The sequence below is a fragment of the Myotis yumanensis genome, unplaced genomic scaffold (assembly GCF_028538775.1).
Source record: "Myotis yumanensis isolate MYYU_CA2020_CCGP unplaced genomic scaffold, mMyoYum1.0.hap1 SCAF_2, whole genome shotgun sequence".
In the NCBI taxonomy this organism is placed as follows: Eukaryota; Metazoa; Chordata; class Mammalia; order Chiroptera; family Vespertilionidae; genus Myotis; species Myotis yumanensis.
In genome coordinates this window covers 172,641,571-172,668,574 of record NW_027223753.1, presented here as the reverse complement: position 1 = coordinate 172,668,574, position 27,004 = coordinate 172,641,571, and the positions used below count along the sequence as shown (strand labels likewise).

At 40.4% G+C, this 27,004-nt stretch overlaps 1 pseudogene; it reads left to right on the top strand.

The window, feature by feature from the left end:
• The window catches only part of LOC139004014 (kininogen-1-like), a 32,501-nt pseudogene extending 8,692 nt beyond the window's left edge, over nt 1-23,809 (top strand).
• Nucleotides 23,810-27,004: the final 3,195 nt, after the last annotated feature.

Sequence of the window (27,004 nt, the reverse complement as noted above, 5' to 3'; positions counted from 1 at the left end):
CCTAAGTTGGAATTTCAATAAACAAGGCAGGCAGCATTCTACACACTTCCCTTTTATCAGAATGTCCTCCTTACAAACTTTCCAATGAAGTTTCTTGTGCTCCCCAACACACCACATTAACCATCACTAACAAATTAACGCAACCCCACAGTCTAACTCAGCACCTGACATATACAGAAAGAATAAAATATGTACATGGTTGTTGAAATGAATTGATACAAAACATATTACATCCTGAACTAGGTTTCAAGGAGCTTTAATGAACACTGAAAAATAAATGGTACTATATCTGTAGCATTTTACTTTTTTATAAGAGGATAAATTAATGTATTATGCTATAATTTACAATGATTTTTAAATAAATTTAAAATAATTATGAAAAATAATATGCACATAAGATGTTCCTAAGTCAATGGCAGGTTTTTTTCTCTCTGACAAAAAAGCAGTCATGTGTTCTCTTTTTCTAATATATACTAGAATGTACTAGAAAGTGTGTTTGCCAGGGTCTTTGGAATTATCTTACTTATTTAGGACAATGTATCTGAATGTGGATTTTGCACATTAATGCTGCCCTTTTGCCTACTCTTTCTTTGTCAAGCCAAGGGCCCTGTGGTGACCTCTGAGTATGAATGCCATGGTTGCCTGCACCCCATAAGGACTGTACCCGCTGACTTCCACCCTGTTCTGAGACATGCCATTGAACATTTTAACAACCACACTGGTCATTCCCACCTCTTTGCTCTTAAAGAAGTAGAAAGGGCACAGAGAGAGGTTTGTGCTTTAGTTTCCTTTTCTCACAGTATTGTTAAAATTTGTTGGATATTTATGTTTAGGGTTTCATTACCTAATATAAACCATTGGTCAATAGAAAACCTATGATTCCGTAAGTGGTGGTGAGGGAGCTCTTTTATGTCCGCATCTGACTAGCATAGGAGGTAAAGGGATTTCTCTTGAGTCAAAGTGATTCAGATACTGCAATATATAAAGGGCAAAAGTGTGGTTAATCAGACCCCTGACTCTGAGGTTGGTTTTAATCAATGGTTAGTTAGAAATACATGTTTTTCTTAGAGATGGTGAGATGAAAAGATCATTCTAGCCTTAAGGTTTTAAGAAAATTACATTATCACTTAGCCATCATGAGTCAAACATGGCTCCAAAATATACAATGGAACCCAAACAGTTGGCACGGCTTTCTGAGCACTCTCTAAATTATAGATTTTATATCATTAAAAGAATGTAAACACTTGGAAATTCTGGCCTTTCATTGACCCAGTTCACTAAGTCTTTACTGACAGTTGACTGGGTTCCTTGTATTTCAGTGTCTAATTATGAGGGACTTACTTTAGTCAGTAACATTCCCTGCTTTTAATAGACCATCCAACTTCCTTTCATGCAAGATGCATGTTCTACTCAATTACGTTCATAGCCAGCAATCGGGGTGGGACTAACCCAAGATAAAGCAGCACAAAACTTACTGCCTGACTGTCTGGGAACCTGAGAACTTACCAGTAAAGGCCATTCTAGCTCCAAAGTGTTTTTAACCATCTAGAAGAGTATTATTCATATTTCACAAACTTCAAAAGGACATTATTTTTCAGTTGCCTGGCAGAGGAAATATTGCTTAGGTTTTTCTTAAGAAGATACAGTAATTCCACCTATATATTGCTTTTTATTTTCAGATGTGAATGTGTGTGTGTGTGTGTGTGTGTGTGTGTGTGTGTGTTGAGGAGTGTGAGAGTCATAAAGTGCTCAATATTTATTCAGTCATGACTTTTGCCTGGTACTAAGAGTTTATATTTTTGAGTACTTGCAATATGCCAGGCAGTATTCTAAGTTCCTCATAACACAGTGAGTAATGTTTAAACTTCCCTTTAACTATTTAATTCAACATTGTTTCAGGTGGTGTCTGGATCAAACTATGAAGTTACTTACTTTATTGAGCAGACTAATTGTTCCAAGGAGAATTTTAAATTCTTAACCCAAGACTGCAAGGCCCTCTCAAAAGGTGTAAGTAGGCCAAAATTGAATTATAAAGTTATTAGCATTTGGTGTCCAGTATTTACAGGTGTGGGAATACTCAGCTACACAGGAAGACTTGGTCACTAAGATATTAGATGGCATGCATCAATTCACAGCCACACTCTCCATGTCACTAGTCAAGCTGCCTTACCTACCTGGTCAAAATATCTGTACATCTGGCAATAAGCATTTACACATATAACCAAGGTTTGAAATAAAATGATGCCATGTCAAGTTTGTCTGTTCATGTCTTCAAACTTTCCTGTCTCCCTTTCTTCCCACCTGCCTAAGGTCCTTCTTGGTGCTCCTGAGCTCTGCCAAGGACACTCCTTAACTTCAAACTTGCCTTTGCTTATTTTCTTCCCTCCCCTCCCCTCCCCTTTCTTTGTTTTTAACTAGAGGCCCAGTGAACAAAATTTGTGCCCTGGGAGTGGAAGGGAGGGGGGCAGAGTGCAGGGTCCCCTCAGCCCTGCCTGCACCCTCTCCAATCTGGGACACTTGGGGGATGTCCGATTGGCGGGCCTAAACCAGCAGTCGGACATCCCTCTCATAATCCTGCTCCGCTGGCTCCTGATTGCTCACCTGCCTACCTGCCTGCCTGGTGGCCCCTACTTGCCCCCTCTCTGCCAGCCTTATTGCCCCTCACCGTCTCTGTGTGCTGGCATGATTGCCTCCAATTACCCCCTCCCTGACAGCCTGGTTGCTCCTAACTGCCCCCCTGCCGGCCTGGTCACCCGTTACTGTCCCCCCTACCAGCCTAGTCTCCCCCAAATGCCCCCCTCTGCTGGCCTGGTCACCCTCAACTGCATCTCCCCTGCCAGCCTTGTTTCTCCCAACTGCCCACGCCGCTGGCCTGGTCACCCCACGCAGCCTGCTGCTCAGTCGTTTGGTCGTCCTATATTTAATGTTACAAGTTGTTTACTTTATAAGTTCTTAAAAACGTTTTTAACTTATTTACTCTTGAAAAACTAGGATACTGGTGAATGTACAGATCTTGCATATGTGGATCATCAGCTAAGAATTGCTTCCTTCTCACAGAAGTGTCAGATTTTATCAGGTATGCAATAATACATGTTTATCCTCTAGTAGTACATGTTGATCCCAGATAACTGGCTAGGTCTTTTTATAGAAATTGTGCTTTAGGTCCCATGATATAATCAACAAACCTTAAAGCTGTACCCCATTACTGCACAGCTGTGTTGTAGCTGATGCAGCTGGGACTGCTCTGCAAGTGGCCAGAGAAAATATGGTGACAGAAGGAAAGGTTTTGTTCTTTGGGCAAAGCTGATCTCCAGATACAGTGTCAGCTGGTCTTCCTTGCGTATAAGATGTCACTACATCAGGTGTTATAAATTGGGGAAGCTGTATCTCCTATTGAATCACTCAGAATAAAATCCTTTCAATTAAAAACTTTTTTCTCCTGCATGTTATAATGGGGGAAAAGCGAGATAGTGCAAGTTTATGGTCACACCAGTGTTTCTTATACCAAGAGTTGGCTTTACTCATACTTGGAAGGAAGATATTTGCATACATTACACAGTGAGAAGCATCATTGAAGTCCCTGCTCACCAGAATCAGAGGACTTAAAATTTTCCCACTAGACAATCATTCCATTAAATTAAGCATTGCTATTTTACACTTTCTTTCAAAAATGCAAAAACCTAGGAACAGTGCAGCACATTGATATTGAAGGTGTACTAACTAACACCTTCTGATGGAAAGTTTCCCTAAATGCCCTTGACTCTGAGGAGAGGAAAAGAGGGCAGGCAGTAAGGTGAAGGTCACACAGACAACCTCTACCCACTCACTACTGGCCTTTAGGCTGCACATGGCCCTCTATAAATGAGTGTTGGACAATGCGCAGGAGAGGTCCTAGGCTAGACTGCTCCTTCAGTACACACACTGACTTAAAACCTGATTCTTCTTTCAGGGAAGAATTCCATGACAGGTTGCCTTGGCTGCCCCGAGGAGATAGCTGCCGACCACAGCAATCTGAAGGAGGCTCTGAATCATTCCATTACAAAACTTAATGCACAGATTAATGCAATATTCTTGTTCAAGATTGACATTGTGCACAGCGCAACATCACAGGTCTGTAAATTAAGCTACAAAAATAGTGATATTATAGTCTATGTGGAAACTGCTTACTAATATTGCCACTGATCTTGGGTGGGGAAATAGTATACCTGGTAAAAGGAATTGAATGTCAAGTCTCAACCTCACTACATGCTTGCTATGTGATCTTGGAAAAGTCATTTAGAACATTCCGTTTTCTGTCTGCAAAGGATTGGGGTGAGATTCAAATAAGTTAATATATGTCAAGCCTTGACCAGGTAGCTCAGTTGGGTAGAACATTATCCCTATATGCCAAGGTTGCAGGTTCTATCCCCAGTCAGGGCACATACAAGAAGCAACCAGTGAATGCATAAATAAGTGGAACACAAAAAGAGAGATAATATATGTCAATACATTATCTTCTTGAAATTTAAAGTGTTATATAAACTATAGCACCTTTATATTATTAATAAAATGTATGGCAAGGAAAAGCTACTCTCATTCTCTGCCTTTCTAGAGTTGTTTCTTGTTGGAGCATCACTTAGTGCCTTGGGATCAGCCACATGTCAGTCTATCATCACCCAGACTCTCTTCACACTCTCACCTCCAGGTCACTTCCCCACTGCCTACGTGTCCTTCCAGCCCACAAATGTACCCTCTAGGGCTTCATCTCTCCTTCCATGTCCTGTCAATAGATACAGAGCATCCTAGTGTGGGGGTCAGGAGACCCAGTTCTACCAGAGCACCAGCCCTCATGTCCTGGGTAACACCGGGTTGTCATTCAGACTCACTCAGTCTTTGGGGCCCCATCTGTAAAATGAGTGGCTGGGTGAGAAGATCCCAAATTTCTTCCAACTCTAACAGCATCTGAGTAATCTATTCATGGACAGATTCTTATTATAAACCTCAAAACTGGCCTTCCTAAATGTGAACAAAAAAGAACCAACAAAAGTAACCAAAATAGAAGCAAAGTGTTTCAGCAAACCAACATAATCTGATGGGAGGAAGGACTTCACTTATAACAATTCATACTTTTGGCTCAGTAATTGAATTTCTAGAAATTTAAAATAGAGTCTTTACATACAATGATACTCATTGCAGCTTTAACTATAAAACACAACATGGTAACTATCAAAACTATCAATAATATAGAAATGATCAAATAATGTCTGGCATATCCTGAAAATAGAGTATCAAGGAATAATTTTAAAGTATCTTTGTGAGTAGTTCTTGATGTGGGAAATACCTTGTTTTAAAATATGCAGTGGGGAAAAAAGAGGCCATAAAATTGACTATACATTCTGTTGTCGGGTGTGTTATAAAAAGTACAGAAAACAATACAGAAGGGAAACAAATGCCTCCAACTATTCACAGTGGTGGCTTTAGGTGATGGCACAATGGGCTATTTATTGTCATCTTATAATTTCCTGTATTAGTTTCTCTACTGCAGGGGAAACATAACCAAATGTTATTAAAGTAAGTCAAAACTGACACTTTGCTCTCTCTCCTACTTATTCCTGCCCCTGACACCCCAACTTTTTCTCCCTCATTTCACGGGAAACATGACCCATGTTAGTGGTGTACTCACATGATACACCAATCATTGTATTCTTTTTAAAATTTAAATTCTTTATTGTCTAAAGTATTACATATGTCTCCTTTTCCCCCCATTAACCTCTCCCTGGCCACTCCCACCCCCCAGCACATGCCCTCAACCCCCTAGTGTCTGTTTCCTTGGTTATGCTTATAGGCATGCAAACAAGTACCTTGGTTGCTCTCTTACCCATCCACACCCCCGAATGCTATTCTTGTGTTTGTCAGCTTTTCTTCTCACTTCATATTTCTGCTTTCTTGTGAAACTCCCTTATTCTCAATGCAGGAATACCCTCTACTCCACCATATATTGCATATCAGAGGTTTGCCGTCAGGAGAGAACCACTAATTTTATACATGACTATCTAGTCTTCATCGTACTTACAGTTCTCTGTAAATTAATGAATCAATATCCAAGTATGATGTGTATTTGTTTATGCTAAGGATGCCAGGGGAACAACAAAAGGTAATGCTGTTAATTGAAAGGAACTGACATTCCTTCACTTGCCAAGTCAATTTGAAATATGCTGAGAATCTCAAACTTACTTACAAAAGATGAATCTTTACTGGTTTTTACATTTAAAGAGAACAATTTGGTTGTTCTGACATGATTATTCCAGGAAGCCCTGCTGGAAGCATCTGAGTTAATGGAAATCCATTTACCATGTGATGAATTTGCCAAATGACCAATTTTTGCCAAAGATTTATTTTACAGATTTGGTCTTGCCTTGGCTTTGGATATTTAGTCCTATTTGGATGCATGCCCATTTCAAGCTGGTTTCAGATGCCAAATATTTCTTAAATTCTCCGTTTGCACATGTGAATGATGTGATTTCTGTCACAGGCTGTTTATTTTGCTCTGTCTTTGCTGCTGCTTTCCCCACTGTTGTCCATATTCCTCCCTATCTTTGCTGAGATGAATATACTTCAAGGATTTGTGTGTGCACATTAAGGAAGTTTTCCTTTAACAAAGTACTAGAAATGTCAAGGCATATGTATAGTATGTCTAAGACTTCTGATGAAAATTGCCAACTTGCCAAACTATTTGCAATTATGCCGATTTACATTCATACCACCTGGCTCTAGGACCTTGATCATCTTGCTTTGAGTTCTATTCCTACCAACAGTGACTGAGGCTGCATGCGTCCCACATGTAGCCAATACCAGGTATCACCACTGTTTTTATCTTTGCCAACATATGGAAGATTAAAAATGCTGTTGCATTGTTTTTTTATTTAATCTTTGATTATTAATGAAGATAGTTATTTGTATTTGGCTTAATGACCATTTTAACTTCTTTTCTGAAATACTTGTTCATGTCTTTTGTTCATTTTTTCATGTTGAGCTTTATATTCATAAGATATTAATCTTATACCATATTCTCCCCAGCTTTTATTTTTTTACTTTGCTTGCTGTGATTTTTGAGAATCAGTTGTCCTTTCTGTCTGAACAAATTTGGACATTTTTTTCTCCATTTAGGTTTTTTCCTCTGCTTTTCTCCTAAGAAAGGCCTTCTTTGTCCTGAGACCTGATGGATCCATATTTATATCTTCTGAGTTTATTTCTTCCTTTTTTAAAAAAAGTTTGAACCAAAATTTTTATTTTATTTGACCCTCTCCACCCATTCTCTCTCTCTTTTAAATTGTTTTATTGCTTTAAGTACTACAAAGAGTATTATATATGTCTCCTTTTTTTCTCCCCTTGACCTTCCCCTGCCTCCCATACCCACCAGTGTCTTGTGTCCATTAGTTATGCTTATATGCATGCATACAAGTCCTTCGGTTGATCTCTTACCCACCCCCCCAAACCTCCCCAGCCTTCCTGTTGTAGTTTGACAGTCTGTTTGATGTTGCTCTGCCTCTGTATCTATTTTTGTTCATCACTTTATAATGGTCTTAATTATCTATAAATGAGTGAGATCATGTGGTATTTTTCTTTCATTGACTGGCTTGGTTCACTTAGCATAATGATCTCCAGTTCTATTCAGGCTGTTACAAATGGTAAGAATTCCTTCTTTTCTACAGCAGCATAGTATTCCATCATGTAGATGTACCACAGTTTTCTAATCCATTCACCTGCTGATGGGCACTTAGACTGTTTCCAGATCTTAGCTATGGTAAATTGTGCTACTATGAACATAGGGGTGCATATATCCTTTCTGTTTTCTTGGGATATATTCCTAGAAGTGGGATCACTGGGTCAAATGGGAGTTCCATTTAAAACTTTTTGAGGAAACTCCATACTCTCTTCCATAGTGGATGCACCAGTCTGCATTCCCACCAGCAGTGCACAAGTGTTCCTTTTTCTCCACATCCTCTCCAGCACTTGTTGTTTGTTGATTTGTTGATGATAGCCATTCTGACAGGTGTGAGATGGTACCTCATTGTTTTGATTTGCATTTCTCGGATGATTAGTGACATTGAGCATGTTTTCATATGTCCCTTGGCTATCTGAATGTCCTCTTTTGAAAAGTGTCTATTTAGGTCCTTTGCCCATTTTTTGATTGGATTGTTTATCTTCCTTTTGTTAAGTTGTATGAGTTCCCTATAAATGTTGGAGATTAAACCCTTATCAGTGATAACATTGGCAAATATGTTCTCCCATGCAGTGGGCTTTCTAGTTGTTTGGTTGATGGTTTCTTTTGCTGTGCAGAAGCTTTTTATTTTGATGTAGTCCCATTTGTTTATTTTCTCTTTAGTTTCCAATGCCCTAGGAGCTGTATCGGTGAAGAAATTGCTTTGGCATATGTCTGAGATTTTGTTGGCTTTGGATTCCTCTAGTATTTTTATGGTTTCTTGTCTTACATTTATTTTTTTTATTTTTTTATTTTTTATATATTTTATTGATTTTTTACAGAGAGGAAGGGAGAGGGATAGAGAGCTAGAAACATCGATGAGAGAGAAATATTGATCAGCTGCCTCCTGCACATGTCCCACTGGGGATGTGCCCGCAACCAAGGTACATGCCCTTGACCAGAATCGAACCTGGGACCCTTCAGTCCGCAGGCTGACGCTCTATCCACTGAGCCAAACCAGTGCTGGCTCGTCTTACATTTAAATCCTTTATCCATTTTGAGTTTATTTTTGTGTATGGTATAAGTTGGTGGTCTAGTTTCATTTTCTTGCATATATCTGTCCAATTTTCCCAACACCATTTATTGAAGAGACTGTCTTGACTCCATTGTATGTTCTTGCCTTCTTTGTCAAATATTAATTGAGCATACTGGTTCAGGTCGATTTCTGGGCTCTCTGTTCTATTCCATTGATTTATATGTCTGTTTTTGTGCCAGTACCAAGCTGTTTTAAGAACAGTGGCTTTATAATACAGCTTGATATCTGGTATTGACATCCCACCTACTTTGTTCTTCTTTCTCAGGATCACTGCAGCTATTCGGGGTCTATTTTTATTCCAGATGAATTTTTGCAGAGTTCATTCTAGGTCTGTGAAATATGCCATTGGTATTTTAATGGGAAGTGTGTTGAATTTATAGATTGCTTTGGGTAGTATGGACATTTTAATGATGTTGATTCTACCAATCCATGAACATGGTATGTTCTTCCATCTGTTTATGTCTTCCTCTATCTCTTTTTCCATCATCCTGTAGTTTTCTGAGTAGAGGCCTTTTACCTCTTTAGTTAAGTTTATTCCTAGGTATCTTAATTTTTTTAGTGAGATGGTAAATGGGATTGCTTTTTTAGTCTCTCTTTCTGTAAGTTCACTATTGGTGTATAGAAATGTCATAGATTTCTTGGGGTTAAATTTGTATCCTGCTACATTGCCAAATTCATTTATTAAGTCTAATAGTTTTTTGATGGAATCTTTAGGGTTTTTTATGTACAATATCATGTCATCTATGAATAAGAACAGTTTTACTTCTTCTTTTCCAATTTGGATGCCTTTTATTTCTTCTTCTTGTCTAATTGCAATTGCTAATACTTCCAGTACTATGTCGAACAGGAGTGGTGAGTGTGGTCATCCCTATCTTGTTTCTGTTCTTAGGAAAAAAGGTTTTAGTTTTTGTCCATTGAGTATGATGTTGGCTGTGGGTTTGTCATATATGGCTTTTATTATGTTGAGATATGATCCTTCTATTCCCACCTTGCTGAGAGTTTTTATCAAAAATGGGTCTTGGATTTTGACAAATGCTTTTTCTGCATCAATTGATATGACTATGTGGTTTTTTTCTCTCAGTTTTTTTATGTGATGTATTGTGTTTATTGATTTGCTGATATTGTACCATCCTTGCATCCGTGGGATAAATCCTACTTGGTCATGGTGTATGATCTTTCTGATGTACTGCTGGATCCGATTTGCTAAGATTTTGTTGAGGATTGTGGCATCTATGTTCATGGGGAATATTGGCCTATAATTCTATTTCATTGTGTTGTCTTTACCTGGTTTTGGTATTAGGGTGATGCTGGCTTCATAGAATGAGCTTGGAAGTGTTTCTTCCTCTTGAATTTTTTTGAATAGTCTGAGGAGGATAGGTTTTAGTTCTTCCTTGATGTTTGGTAAAACTCCCCTGTGAAGCCATCTATCCCTGGGCTTTTGTTTGCTGGAAGCTTTTTGATGACTGCTTCAATTTCTTCCATAGTTATTGGCCTATTGAGATTTTTAGATTCTTCCTGATTAAGATTTGGAATGTTGTATTTTTCTAGGAATATGTCCATTTCCTCCAGGTTGTCTAGTTTGTTGGAGTAGAGTTGTTCATAGTATTTTTTTTAACAATTATTTTTATTTTTGTGGGGTCTGTTGTTATTTCGCCTCTATCATTTCTGATTTTATTTATTTGGGTCCTCTCTCTTTGCTTCTTGGTGAACCTTACTAGAGGTTCATCAATCTTGTTTATCCTTTCAAAGAACCAGCTCTTGGTTTCATTGATATTTTGTATTTTTTTTTGGTCTCTATGTCATTTATTTCTGCTCTAATCTTTATTATCTCCTTCCTTCTGCTCACTCTGGGGTTTTCTTGTTGCTCTCTTTCTAATTCTTTGAGATGAAGAGTTAGATGATTTACTACAATTTTTTCTTGTTTTTTGAAGTAGGCCTGCAGAGCTATAAACTTCCCTCTCAGGACTGCTTTCATTGAGTCCCATAGGTTTTAGATTGTTGTGTTCTCATTGTCATTAGTTTCCAGGATGTTTTTAATTTCTTATTTGATCTCATTGGTAACCCAATCAATATTTAATAACATGTTATTAAGCTTCCAAGTGTTTGAGTGTTTTGGGTTGTTTTTATTGTAGTTTATTTCTAGTATTATGCCATTGTGGTCTGAGAAGGTGCTTGGTATGATTTCAATCTTCTTGAATTTGGAGAGACTTTGTTTGTGACCCAATATGTGGTCTATTTTTGAAAATGTCCCATGAGCACTTGAGTAGAATGTATATTCCGTGGCTTTGGGGTGAAGTGTTCTGAAGATGTCAATTAAGTCCATCTGATCTAGTGAGTCATTTAGGATTGCTGTTTCTTTGCTGACATTTCCTCTAGAGCAGGGGTCCTCAAACTTTTTAAACAGGGAGCCAGTTCACTGTCCCTCAGACCGTTGGAGGGCCGGACTATAGTTAAAAAAAAACTATGAACAAATTCCTATGCACACAGTGGTGGCAAAAACAACCACCCGGCCAAATAAATGTTTCGGTGGGCCACATGTGGCCCGCGGGCTGAAGTTTGAGGACCCCTGGTCTAGAGTATTTATCCAGTGATGTCAGTGGTGTATTAAAGTCCCCTACTATGATTGTATTGCTGTTGATCTCTCCCTTGATATCTTCCAGGAGTCTTTTTATGTATTTGGGTGCTCCTGCATTGGGTGCATATATGTTTATCAGGGTCATATCCTCTTGTTGTATCGATCCCTTTAGTATTATGAAGTGACCTTCCTTATCTCTTGTTATGGCCCTCACTTTGAGGTCTATTTTGTCTGATATAAGTATTGCTACCCCAGCTTTTTTTTCATTTCCATTTTCCTGAAAGATATTTTTCCATTTCTACACATTCAGTCTGTGTGGGTCCCTTATTCTGAGGTGGGTCTCTTGTAGACAGCATATATATGGATCATGTTTTTTTTAAATATATATTTTATTGAATTTTTACAGAGAGGAAGGGACAGGGATAGAGAATTAGAAACATCAATGAGAGAGAAATATCGATTAGCTTCCTCCTGCACACCCCCCTACTGGGGATGCGCCCGCAACCAAGGTCCATGCCCTTGATGGGAATCAAACCTGGGACCCTTCAGTCCTCAGACCTATGCTCTATCCACTGAGCCAAACCAGACAGGGCCAGGTTTTTTTTATCCATTCAGCCACTCGATGTCTTTTGATTGGAGCATTTAGTCCATTTACGTTTAAAGTTATTATTAAAAGGTACTTGTTTGTAGCCATTTCTATTTTTTGTGACTATTTTCTTTCTTAGCTTTTTTTTTCCTTCTTTTCACAACAGTCCCTTTAGCATTTCTTGCATTGCTGGCTTGGTGGTGATAAACTCCCTTAGCCTTTTTTTTTTTTCTTTTCTGTGAAGCTGCTTATTTCCCCTTCAATTTTGAATGATAGCCTTGCTGGATAGAGTATTCTTGGATTCAGTCCCTTGTTTGCATCACTTTGCAAATTTCCGTGCATTCTTTTCTGGCCTGATGTGTTTCTGTTGAGAAATCATTTGCTAATCTAATGGGAGATCTCATGTATATAACTTTCCATCTCTCTCTTGTAGCCTTTAAGATTCTCTCTCTGTCCTGAACATTTGCCATGGTAATTATGATGTGTATTTTTTTTATTAAATCTTTATTGTTCAGATTATTACATTTGTTCCTCTTTTTTTCCACCCATAACTCCCTTTCTTCCAGTTCCCACCCCACCCTCCGCCCTCACTCCCCACCCACTGTCCTCATCCATAGGTGCACGATTTTTGTCCAGTCTCTTCCCGCATCTCCCACACCCTTTTCCTCCCCAAGAATAGTCAGTCCATTCCCTTTCTATGTCCCTGATTCTATTATAATCAACAGTTCATACTGTTCATCAGATTATTTATTCACTTGATTCTTAGATTCACTTGTTGATAGATGAATATTTGTTGTTCATAATTTGTATCTTTACCTTTTTCTTCTTCTTCCTCTTCTTAAAGAACATCTTTCAGCATTTCATATAATACTGGTTTGGTGGTGATGAACTCCTTTAGCTTTTCCTTATCTGTGAAGCTCTTTATCTGACCTTGAATTCTGAATGATAGCTTTGCTGGATAAAGTACTCTTGGTTGTAGGTTCTTGGCATTCATCACTTTGAATATTTCTTGCCACTCTCTTCTGGCCTGCAAAGTTTCTGTTGAGAAATCAGCTGACAGTCTTATGGGTACTCCCTTGTAGGTAACTTACTGTCTTTCTCTTGCTGCTTTTAAGATTCTCTCTTTGTCTTTTGCTCTTGGCATTTTAATTATGATGTGTCTTGTTGTGGTCCTCTTTGGATTCCTTTTATTTGGGGTTCTCTGCGCTTCCTGGACTTGTAAATCTATTTCTTTCACCAGGTAGGGGAAGTTTTCTGTCATTATTTCTTCAAATAGGTTTTCAATATCTTGTTCACTCTTATCTTCTGGCACCCCTATAATTCTGATGTTGGTGCACTTGAAGCTGTCCCAGAGGCTCCTTATACTATTTTTGTATTTTCAGATTCTTTTTTCATTTTGTTTTTCTGGTTGGGTGTTTTTTGCTTCTTCGCATTTCAAATCTTTGACTTGATTCTTGAGCTCCTCTGGTCTGCTCTTGGGAGTCTGTATAATATTCTTTATTTCAGTCCGTGTATGCTTAATTTCTAGTTGGTTCTTTATCACAACATCGAGGGTCTCATTAGATTTCTTGTAGATCTCAATAAGTTTATTGGCGGCTTCTAGACAGTTCTTGAGGGACCTTAAAAGTGTGGTTCTGAACTCAATATCCTCATTGACAATTTTGTCCTGTTTCTTTGTCTTCGCATTTTTTATGCTTTCTTGGTGCACCCCCTAGTGGTCTTTGTGCGCAGTCTTGTTGTAGTTAAGCCTTGATTGTTGTAGTTAATACTAGGGGGATTTGACCTCCAGCCCAACTGGCTGTGAGAACCAGCTGTGTCTGCAGTGGGAAAACTTCTGTCCTCTGGGGAGGTGCTAATCTAGCCTTTGCCTGAGGCTATCTGGCAAATGGCTCTGCGCAGGGCTTGGGCGGGGCGGGTTGCACGGGATCAACAGGGTGGGCAGAGGGAGCAGTTATGGCTGCTCTCAGTCCAGTCCCCAGAGGCTCTGCCTCTCAGTGTCCCAGCAACTGCTGCAAACCTCAGAGAGAAAGTTGTCCTCGTGTTCCGACCGATGCCAGACAGTCCCGCTTCTCCCGTTTGAGTCTGGGTCTCTAGATACTCGCCCAGAACTGGAGCTCAGAATCTGAGACTTCCTCCCAATTGAAAACGACAACCGCACCCTCAGCCACCAGACCGCTCCACGCGCACCTCCGCACCTTTGTATTTTTCGCACTACGCCTCCTCTGAGTCTCGGTATGTTGTTCTCTTTCCTTCTAGTTGAAGAATTTCCCCTCAGCCAGCCTTCCTGTGGTTCTGGGTGATGTCCGTTCCGTCTTTTAGTTGTATTTTTGAAGTGGTTGTTTGTGGCAGCAAACTCCAGTGTTTACCTATGCTGCCATCTTGACTGAAATCCCAATATGATGTGTCTTGGTGTGGGTCTTTTCAGGTTCCTCTTGTTTGGGACTCTTGGTGCTTGTGTGACTTTTTTCTTCTCCACCTCAGGGAAGTTTTCTGACATTATTTCTCAAATAGGTTTTCTAACCTATGTTCCTCTTCCTGTTGTTCTGGCACCCCTATTATTCGTATGTTGCTTCGTTTCATGTTGTCCCATAGCTCTCTTAGGCTCTCCTCCTGTCTTTAAATTTTTTTCTCCAATTGCATTTCAGTTTGGGTGTGTTTTGCTTCCCTGTCTTCTAATTCGCTAATTCGGTTCTCCGCTTCTAATCTACTGTTGAAACTTTCCATGGTGTTTTTTATTGCAGCTATATCACTCTTCATTTCTTCTTGATTCTTACATAAGTTATTGATTTTTTCATCCATTTCTTCTTGATTCTTGCATAAGTTGTTGATTTTTTTTCTCCATCCGGTTTATGCACTCTGGGACCCTTATTCTGAATCCTTTTTCTGACATGTTGCATGCCTCTGTTTCACTTAGCTGCTTTTCTGGCAATTGCTCCTTTTCTTTCCTTTGGGTTTGTTTTTTTTTTGTCTACCCATGTTTGATCTCACTGACAGATCTAGATGTTGAGCCGTTCTGGGTGGCAGTGGCTCCTCGGGCTGTGGTTGCTTCTCAGGTGGTTGTGGTATCAGCTGCTCCTCAGTTGGCAGCAGCTTCTCTAGTGGGTGCTGATCACAGCCATGGTGGTTCCTCTGGCTGGTGGTGGGAGGCTTCTCACACAGCTGCTGTTCCTCAGACAGAGAGTGTGCTGATCACGATGCTGCTGTTCCTTGGATGGGGGAGGGCTACCCACACAGCTACTACTCCTTGAACTGGGGCGGACTGCTCACACAGCTGCTGTTCCTTGGATGGGGGCTGGCTGCACGCTGCTGTTGTTCCTCTGATGTGGTGGGCTGCTTGTGGGACTACTGCTCCTTGGACATGGGCAGGTTGATTGCAAGGCTGCTGCTCCTTGGACGGGGGTGGCCTGCTCATGCGGCTCCTGCTCTTTGGATGGGAGTGAGCTGCATGCATGGCTGCTCATCCTCAGATGGGGACAAGCAACTCACCTGGCTGTTGCTTGTCAGACAGGTGCAGGCTGTGTGTGGCTCTGCTCCTCAGACCAGTGCATGCTGTGCAGGGCTGCCATTCCTTGGACATGGGCGGTTTGCTCATGTGGCTGCTGCTCCTCAGACCAGGGTGGGATGCTGCTGCTCCTCAAATGGGGACAGGCTGCTCACAGAACTGCTGCTCCTTAGATGGGGGCGGGCTGCTCACACAGGTGCTGCTCCTCGGATTGGGCAGGCTGCTCATGTGGCTGCTGCTGCTGGGACGAGGGCAAGATGCTTGCACAGCTGCTGCTCCTCGGACTTGTGCAGGGTGTGGTCTGTGCACAACTGCTGCTCCTCAGATGGGGGCGGGCTACACAGGGCTGCCACTCCTCAGACGTAGGCAGTCTGCTCGTGAGGCTGCTATTCCTTGGATGGGTTGGGCTGCATGCGTGGTTGCTGCTCCTCAGATGGGGGAGCGGGCCGCACACACAGCTGCTGCCCCTGGACAGGGGCAGGCCACATGAGGCTGCTGCTCTTAGGCCCGAGGCAGGCTGCTCATGGGGCTGATGCTCCTTGGACAGGAGTGTGCTGCTCACGTGTCAGCTGCTCACATGGTTGCAGTGCCCTGGACTGAAGCGTTGGGCTGGTCAGAGGGGTGCGTGCTTCAGAACTCACAGTAACCTGTGCTTGGGGTGGCTGGAGACTCGTTGACAGCGGGAGCACAGTCGAGGTAGCAGGTCCCTGTCAGGAGTGGCTGTAGAGTCCCAGGTATTACCTGAGTGGAGGTGAGGCTGGGCTCTCAGTTACATCAACTCTCCCCTTCAAAAAGGCGAGGCCTCTGAAGAAGAGCTGGTCTCCTGGTACTGTTTGCAATGGTAGCAAAGGCTGCCTAGTTAGGCTAGCCTGGTTAGCCTGCCCCTGAAGGTCCTGCGGGGTCTAACTGTGCTTCATTCACACATACCACACACACACACACACACTCACACACACACACACACACACACACTCACACACACACACACACACACACACCACACACAACCACACACTCCTCTTTTGCTCCCTCACTGCTGCCTTCTTCCTGCCTCTGTAGCTGGGTCTAGGGCAGGGGTGGGCAAACTTTTTGACTCAAGGGCCACAATGGGTTCTTAAACTGGACCGGAGGGCTGGAACAAAAGCATGGATGGAGTGTTTGTGTGAGCTAATATAAATTCAAAGTAAACATCATTATATAAAAGGGTACGGTCTTTTTTTTTTTTTAGTTTTATTCATTTCAAACGGGCCGGATCTGGCACGCAGGCCGTAGTTTGCCCAGGGCTGGGCCAGACCCTGTTAACTCCCAGGGACTAATCAGATTTTTTAAATCCTTCGTACCATTCAGGGTGGAATCTGGGTGTGGCTGTATTCCTTGCCTGGAGACTGGAGGGAGGGGTTATAGCTTCAGTAGAAAATGGCTGCCCAGGTCCTGGGCTCAGGTGTGACTCAGCATTCAACTCGCTGCCACCTCTCCTGGACCCCCTTCTTTCCCCAGCCTCTCCCCAGATTCTACTTGTCCCCAACTTCTCCCGCTCCTCAGCACGGGTGAGTGTCTGTATCTGAAATGTCCTATGAACAGGGTTCAGTGAAAAATATAAACAAACGCCGGCCACAGAAACGGGGAATGCTGAGTCTCTGTAAGCTCCTCTCTTACCGGCACTGCATGGTCTGGTCAGTGCTTCAGGCTGCTCCCTCTGGGCTCAGTCCTCTGTAATTATGGCACCCAGATCTCAAATCCCCCGGTGCCAACAGTCCTGTGGATCTTTTTTTCCAGTCAGAGGCTGTGCCTGTCCCAAGGGACGTGGCTGTGTGCTGCGTGGTTTCCCTCTGACCCTCTGGGTTCAGAGATCTGGCAAACGTTTCTGCCCAGATCCCTGGTTTTTACCTTTCCAGGGGAACTCTGCCCTTCCCAGCTACAAATTGTCTCACCAGCTGAGTCTCCTTTGCCAATTCCGGGTGGATGTTATTCATTTCAGCTGCTCATTCTATTTGCTCCCGGACAAGCCTTGGGATGCATCCACCTATTCTGCCGCCATCTTGTCTCCCCTGAGTTTATTGATTTAATTTAAATTGTTAATACGTTTGGAATTTATTTTGTTATGTGGTTATCTCTACTTTTAAAAAAAGGTTGAGCAGGATGGGTTTGAGCAGGGAAGACTTTTGTTAAGAGTGACACCTGATAATAACGGCAACATAGATGCCATCATGAGGCCCTCAAATGGGAGATTTACATATATTTAATTCCTTCTTCTTATCCCTGAATAGAGCTGAGCCATCAGTTGTGGTTTGTGTCACATATTGTCAAGTTTCTTAGGCAACATTACTGTGATCAACATTATTGTTACTATGGAAAATTGGATTAAGATATATTCTGAAATGAGCAAGAAAATTTACAATCACCAAAATATAGACCCTATAACCCTCTTAGAACCTTCCTCCCCATTTACACCTATACCTGGAGTCTTAAAAGTTAAGTATCAAATTTTTCTTAAAAATGTAACCATGTTTATCTAGCAGAACAATGCCAGAAAAAGTAGAGGGGAGCTTAGCTCCTCCTATAACTCTGTTCTGCTCTCTTCCTCCCGCCACACGATTTCCATGCCTTTAAAAAACACAGAGAAAGGGAAGACTGTTGTGCTTTGGTTTTTCAAACGAGAGTCTACTATCACCCTGTGGCTTCATTTATTTTATTTCTTAATACACTTTTATTGATTTTAGAGAGAAAAGAAGGGAGGAGAGAGAACCATTAATCTGCTGTCTCCTTCATACCCTCCCACCCCACCTGGGATTAAACCCACAACTTGGGCATGTGCCTGGACTGAGAATCAAACTCAGAACCCTTTGGTGCATGGGATGACACTCAATGAATTGAGCCACACCAACCAGGGCTGTAACTTCATTTTTAAAAATAATAGTCATCGCCAAGACCGGTTTGGCTCAGTGGATAGAGCGTCGGCCTGCGGACTGAAAGGTCCCGGGTTCGATTCCGGTCAGGGGCATGTACCTGGGTTGCGGGCACATCCCCCGTGGGAGATGTGCAGGAGGCAGCTGGTCGATGTTTCTCTCCCATCGATGTTTCTAACTCTCTATCTCTCTCCCTTCCTCTCTGTAAAAAATCAATAAAATATTTAAAAAAATAAAAAAATAAAAAAATAAAAAATAAATAAAAATAATAGTCATCTCTCTAGGTCAACTGATATATTCATGTATTCTTTTACACACACATACACACACACACACACACATTTAGATACTAGAATCAAGTATTGAATAACTTGGACTAGATATTCGCCATATCAAATAACTTTTTAACACACAATTTAAAGTCACTTTTTACTGAGTATATTTTTTAGGTGTAAGAGATGTAAGATATGGCATTTTGAAATGACTTTTTAAAAAGCCATATGTGCAATTTTATTGAAGTCAGTGCATTTTAAAAAGCATGAGTTTAATATTTTAAATAAATAAAATGTGCCTCTTTTATATGAAAATAAATAAATTGGGCCACAAAATATTCATTGTGGACACAGCATTGTATATATAAAGATTAAAACTTTTGCTACAGTACTGGCCAGTGTCCCTCAGTTGGTTGAACAATGCCCTGAGCACCAAAAGTTTGTGGATTCAATTCCCAGTAAGGGCACATGCCCAGATTGAGAGCTTGCTCCCGAGTAAAGGGCCTGCAGGAGGCAGCTGATCGGTGTTTCTCTCTCTCCCTCTTCCTTCCTATCCTCTAAAAATCAATTTTAAAAAACTATTGATAGAGACTAAAACTGTTTCTTAATATAAAACAATTAAGAGAAGCAAACCACAAAATCCAAAGAATTTTCCTAATCACAAAATTTAACCCACAATTTCTGTAGTGACACTAACTCGGTATTTCTCTGATTCAGGTCTTGGCATGTCAATAAGGCATACTTAAAGAAAATGTTTAAATTTTTCTTCCTACTCTTAGATTCTATTACTTGAGCACTTGAATGTTGTTGAATAATAAAACTCAGAAAAGTATAAAATAAAAATTGTAGCCTTGTTTCCTTTTACACAAAAGGAAACAAGACCAACCAATAGCAAAATATTTTACACATGCATACAAACTAAAAGTTAATTGTCAAACATTTGTACTTTATTTGTATACCTTTCATTTGAGCAGTGTATAATTAAAATTTTAATATTCTCCCCTAAAATCCCTTAGGGTAAAAACATATCATTTATTATATAATATTAATGGAGGTTCTACTTTGTGTTAATTAATTTTCCAGGTGGTGGCTGGAACAAAATATTCTATTGACTTCACGGCCAGGGAAACCACATGTTCCAAGCAAAGACATGAAGAGTTGAGTGAAAGTTGTGAGATCAAAAAACATGGAGTAAGTAGTCATGCAACTCTCTAGTTATTCCCTGGATATCTACTTGATATTTTATACTTGCATAAGTATTTCATGAATAACACTTTTCTCTTTTGACTTTTGTTTTCACTCATAGGCAATTCTAAGATGCACTTTTGATGTTTACTATCTGGTAGGTAAGAAGAATAGAATTGACTCTACTTTCGAATGTGAATCACCAGGAAAGGTATGATTCTAATTAGTCAACTTGGGTAAATTTTGATCATTCTGCAATGTCCTATTTGGGGTTGAAAATGAACCACTATTTAAATGAATTTGGGGACTATCCTTTTAGAATGGAGAGAACTCTCACATTTCTGTGCTGACCTCTCCTTTTTATGTCTAGAAAGGAAAACAACAGTCATTCCCCTGATCTCACCCTTTGTCAGTGTCCCATCCTTCAAGAGGCTCTCTCTTAAGTAAGGGCAGCCCCTGCTGTGAGGAGCCAATACTAGCTCTGGGGCTTTAAGATGTGTCTGAGATGCTTCACTGGCATCTGCCTCCATCCAAGGGACTTGGGAGAAATACAGATCTTAGACCCCACTCCACTTCGATTGAATCCAAATCTGCATTTTAGCATGGTCCCCAGGGTTTCATACCCACATTCAAGTGTGAGCAGCATTAGTTTGTATCATGTTTTCCAATTCTAAAGAGAACCCTGGGAGGTAAGTAAGACTTTTCCCATTGTCAAGGATGAGACACTAAAAATTACGAAGATGCTGAGATCCTGGAGTGGATAATAACATGATCAAGTGCTTGCTCTGTCCTAGGTACTGTACTGAGGGCTTCACACATATTTTTATCTTGACAATTCTATGTGGCAGGTGCTGCTGTTATTCATATTTTAGAGATGAGAAAAGTGAAGCTAGTGGTGCACGGATGCAAGTGTAGGTCAAATCAGAGTCATCCGTGTTCACATGATGCTAACAACTAGGCTCTGGCTTATTTGATGCCAAAGACCATGCTCTTTGCACCACTGAACACTGCCTCCTGCATCCTGTTCTCACCAGTAGTGAAATGTAGATAGAAATCATCCAGATCTTCAAAGCGAGTTGCCTCTTGTCTTTTTTTTTTTTTTCTGATTTAGATTTTTGCCTTGTATAGGTATATATGTAGTCTAACACAGACAGTATACAAAGGCTGCATTTCAAGCTTGTAAACATGTCCCAATGTGTTTCAGCCCAACAAAATAATTGTGGGCACATGCTGCATATATATTCAGTCCATAAAGCTATTTAGGATCTTTTGGTATAAAAACTGTAATTGTGCTAATAGAATTAGTATCAATTAATAAATAATGTGCTATGGTATTATGTAGTTCAAACTCCCAATTTTTCCAGATGAAGAAAAACCTCTCAAGTTTAGAGAGTATTATTAAGAAATATCCACAAATTATAAAATCAATTAAAAGAGGAAAAGATATTCATTCTCATCATTTCTGCAATATTAACATAGTATTTAATACCTGGCTAAAGACTTGCTCCATTGTAAACCAAGTTAGCATTGCCAGGTCTCAGTCCTTTCTTTCTTCATTGAGAGTGTGGTTTCCACAGTAATCCATTCATTTTAAGATTTCCTGGTTAGACCACATTGCTAAAAAGACCTCCAGGTTTTTCACCTTTCCGATCAGTACCAGTGGCGGAAACAAAAGAAGGAACAACTGTAAGTCCACCCCACACTTCCATGGCACCAATTCAAGGTCAAGAGCAGGATTCAGAAAAAGAATAAGGAATCATTCATGACCATGGCTGGGGCCATGAAAAGCAAATAAAATATGGCTTTGGCCATGGCCATGAAAATGAGCATGATTAAGGCCATGGGCACAAAAACGGATATGATCTTGCACATGAGAAAACAATACTTTGATTAGTTAAGGTCACAGATCTGTTCTGTCTCATGTAAATGCCCAAGTCATTTAACATTACATCTGCCTTCTTCTACTCTTTCTCCTTCACATTTTTTTCTTCCTCCCAACATCTATTGAGAACCCAATATGCATCAGACATTGTGTTAGGCATAGCGTATATATTCAACACTAGGGGCCTGATGCACGCACCAGCTTCCCTCTGGCACCAGGACCCGGGCTTCCTTCACAGCCCCAGCTTCGTCTGAAAGGCATCCGGAAGGATGTCCGGTCTAATTAGCATACAATACTTATATTATATAAGATTATTTGTTTTCTTGTTGTATAATAATTAAGAGTTCTGTTTTTTACATACATGCTATCATTTGATTCAATATCCTACTCTATTTTTAAAAAAATAAAAACAACTAAAGCTCAAAAAAAAAAAAAGGTAATATGGCCTAGCACATGGACATAAATATGAGCATGGTCATGGCCATGAAAAACATAAAAATAAAGAAAAACAGAATAGAAAGCACAATGGTTGGAGAACAAGTTCTTCTGAAGATAGTACTATATCTACACAGACAAAAGAGAAGACAGTAGGGCCAATACCCCTCCCATCCCTAGTCCAGTCAGGTGTAGAAGTTGCCTTTCCTGTATTTGGAACTTAGATCTCACTGCAGCTATGATGACTAATACACCACCAACTCCCACAGAGAATGATGATTCTTGGATCCCTGAAATCCAGATAGAGCCCAATAACCTTTCATTTAACCTGATATCTGCCTTCCCAGAAACAACTTCCCCCAAGTGTCCTGGATGCCCCTGGAAGCCAGTTAATGGAATGAATCCAACTGTGGAAACAAAAGAATTTCATGATTTCGATCTCTCTGATGCTTTTTATTAATGTATGCAGCCATGGGTGTTTCTTTAATACTTCACCATCCCCTTTCACCATTGTCCACACACCCTGATATAATGCACCAAAAACCATGAAGCTTCAAAACAGCCTAGAGAGAAGTGGTGAGACTCCCAATGGGGACACCGTCAATTTCTATGGACAACACAAAACTGTGTGCAGGATTCTACATCCTTTCTGAGTCTTCCTCACGAGTTTTCTTAACTAGCACAGAAAATGGACAAACAAATGTGCCTTGTGGCCTACTGCTACTTGCTTTTCTAATAACAAATATGTACCTTAGAATGGATGTCATCGACTTTCATACATAGATTCTTGCCATTCTGAATAAACCGTGGCATCTGGTCCATGAACATATGTGAAAAGAAGGAAACTCAAGAGACTGAATGCTGAACTTCTTAATAGGGCAAAAATAATAATAAAAGCTACTAGATGTCAAAGAAGGAAAACAAGTAAGACAGACTGGCCAAAGGGAGGACAGCGGGAAGTAAACTAATTGACTTTCTGTTTCCAAAAGGGCTAGTCATATCAAATAGTTACTCCCACTTCACAAAGCTATTCTGATAATTCTCTTTCTGTCAGAGTGTTTCTCAGAAGTCAGCAAATTCTATTTACTCATTAACTACTCTTTGCAACAAGGCTTTGAAATAGGAGTTTTCTGTTTGTGTATTTGTTGCTGAGGCTAGAATGAGCAATCCTTAGTTTTTAGCAGCTCTGAGTTTAATGATAACAATGGAAAGCAGGAGTAGTGACATAGAAGGAAATCTTTTTTTATAATTGAGAAGGGAATATCATAAGATGTGACAGAAAATTTATTTAGAAATTTTATGAGGAAATGCCTCTCTAGCCACAACTTATTATCAAATCATCTTTTGCTAGGGCTTTGAAGAGCGCTGATTTTTACAAAAAAGGGACAATATGATGGTCTTTAATTGTTTCTAATATGAGGGAAGTATGCATTTCATAATCCTTGCTGTGTTCTGGCTAGTGAAACAGGGCAGGGCTTTAAACAGCTACAGTGGCCTGTTGAGGCATGTGCCACTGCTACTTCAAGTTATCGGATGCACTTGAGCATCTGAGATTTTATTCCATTTCAAATATTATCTGTACTTTTCAATAAAGAACCAATGATGTCAGGAAGAAGTCTGCTCTTGTCAACTGATTGCTTCACTCTTCTCTTGTTGAATGATAACACCATACAAACAGAATTTTACTATACTTACAGAAGCAACTAAGACCCTGCGTGTACAAGGGCCGATCTCGAGAGGCAGGGGCACAGCCAACATCTGAGAGTGTGGCCTCTTGACCAGTGGGCAGAATCTCCACGCCTGGCACAATAGCCCCAGCAACCAGTCAGCAGCCCTGAATGGAAGGACAAGAAGATGGGATAGAATGTCAATAGAGAAGAATGCCATTTTATCATTCTGTTTCTGTCTGAAATAAAGTTTAATCTTAATGTTCACACTCCTGGTTCATTCACACCCATCCTGCAGCAAAGTCCAGTTGATCAGAGAGCATGCTCTACCATGGAAACTCATAGTGAAACTCTGGAACATGAGAGGATCCCTTAAGAGGGCCTTCCCCACCACCAGGATCTCACATGGGCTCTAAATCAAGGATTTGTGGGTGATGTTTCCACCAGTAATCCAAAGAATCTCTCTGCCTTCCCTTCTTCCTCTCTCTCTCTCTTTTTTTTCACTCTCTCCTTATTCCCAGTTCAAAGTTAAGAGTGATTTGTCTTGTTTTGTTATTTTTTTTAAAAGTTCTAGATAATCACCAAAAAAGAAAACAAAAAATATTCTATGTTAATAGGACACTTACCATTTTTCACTAGCAAAATGTATCAAACCTCAAAAAAGTTTAAAGAAAATTTAAAATTATCTTTCTGGTTCAAATAATGGTAAAAAGTAGAAATCTAATAGAATCAAAAGTGATAAGAGATTTTTAATTTTCTGTGATAGGTATTTACTGAGTGCCTATTGGAGCCACTTACCATCCTAAACAGTTTCTGTTTGGTGTGTGACTTAGTCCTCACAACAACTCTCAGGTTCCCAGGACCACCTTTCATTTACAATGAGGAAACTAGCTCCCAGTGCCCTGCTCAGGGTCACACAATTACTACATGACAGAGCTGGCATTCATACTCAGACCTTTTGGACTTCATTACACTAAGTTACCATGAGATATTATTGTTAATATTGGCATTACAAAAACACATTTCTGAATCTGAGATGATCATTATCTTAATACAAAAACCCTTATTAAGTATCTTATTGTGTCTGATGCTGTTCTGAGTACTGCTCAGGGTAAACTATGACTCAGTCAAGCACTGGCATTGGCTATTAGGCAGCCTGAATCCAAAAGCTGGAAATTTACTTAAGTCCTATCAACATCCCCATGTCCTCATCTGAAATATTAGGTTAATAATATGCTCACATCATAGGTGTCTGGTGAGACTTAAAAGAGGTAATTCCTATAACTGCCATAATGCTTAGCGCATGGCAACCATTCAGTAAAGGGTATCCATTGTTGCATTACTGGAACATAACTGTGTTACTTTTAGAATTTAATTCTGAGGGAAAATATTTTGTCACACAGTGAGATGTATTTAACAGAGCATATATCCCCTTTTGCCTTTGAAGCCATACATGTTTCAAAGGTTGTAATCAGCTTATATCAAGTGGCTACTAATAGCCACTCCCTCATTTTCAATTCCACAGTTCCCAACCTGGCTGCACATTAGAATAACTGGGGGAGCTCTAGGCTATAGGAAGCCAAATCTCTGTGAGTTGTTCTGAGTATCAGTATTTATCAAAACTTCTCCCTTGATTCTAATGCATCCCGAGGTAATAACAATTGATTTAAGCCTACTGTTTCCTTTTAATCCAAGTTTACAATGTTCCTCTTTATTGTCTTTCAATTTTTTTTAAAAAAAATAGGAAGGTTATGAGATTCACAAGGCATAGATGGATGGATGGATGGATGGATGGACAGACAGACAGACAATTAACTAAGCATTATATTCACTAGGTTTGTTGCAATAAAAATGAAGAGTATAATATGGGTATGAATGGCCTTTCAAAGACTTATAAACAGATTATTTACTGAGTATGAGAAGTGAAGGACAGGAATAAGTCAAAGATGACAAAAGTTTTCCAGTCTTGGTGCCTAAGGGAATAGTAATGCCATTAACACAAACAAGGAAACTGGGAGCTGATCTGTGTTCCTAGTAACTCTAACAACCAGATTGACCCCAAATGCACATAATTTAAGATATTTCAACAACTGAATAAGCATATGAAATCATTATGGATATAAAACACTGCTAGGACCCACCTCAAATTATTTCATTTACTGCAATATCTGTGGCACCTGCCATATTAACAGGGAAGTACCATTAGATACTCATGGACTAAGCTTGTGAAAAACAAGTGAGAAAACTACAATTACAGGACTCCTCCTATCAAAAAGAACAGAAAGGAGAGAAATTTTCTGAAAGTAATCTTTTTTTTTTTTTCTGAAAGTAATCTTAACTTCTATTTGACTGATGAATTAGAAGCCTGACACTAGCAAAATATCTTTATTATGGCAGCTTTTCTGTCTCCTATCTTCTCTATATGGCATTTCTGAGTGTGAGGAAATACCACTATTATTAAAAACGGATAAAATAGTAGCTCTTGGAAAAAATAAAGGTACCAGTTTTTTGTGTTTTTTTTTACCTAAGCAATATTTACCAACTGGGAGCTTTGGTCAACTTAGCTAAACAAGAATTGTCTCCAAGAAGCCCCTTTTCTGTATGGTTCTGGGTTAGCTTTGTTCAAAGGAAACATTTGTGTTTGAACAAGAAGATGGAATGAAGCAGAGCCATGACTCTCAGAAAGTCACAGAGTGAGATGCAGTGAGTGAGGACTCAGGGGTAAGACTTCAGGCCTGGCCTCATCCTTCCTTATTTGGAGAATAGCTCTCTCCCCCACCGCTGGCCATGTTGACCTAGAGCCACAGGAGGCGCTCTAGGGCAACAGCCTTCTGTGGGTTTCTTCACTAACTCCCCTCATAGTTCCTCTGGAGCTGAATGTGCCTGTCCAGATTTCAGAATCCATTCACGGGAGGTGGGTCCTTCAGCCCGGCCTGCACCTTCTCTAATCTGGGACCCCTCGGGCATGTCTGACTGCCAGACATCTCTTTAGCAATCCAGTACTGCTGGCTCCTAACTGCTCCTGCCTGACGCCTGATTGCCCCTAACAACTCTGCCTGCCTGCCTGATAGCTCCTAACCACCTCCTGCTGCCAGCCTGATTGCCCCTAATTGCCCTCCCCTGCCGGCCTGATCACCCCTAACTGCTCACCTGGTGGCCGGATCGCCCCTAACCACATCTGCCCTGTCCCCCACCACCATGGCTTTGTCTGCAAGGA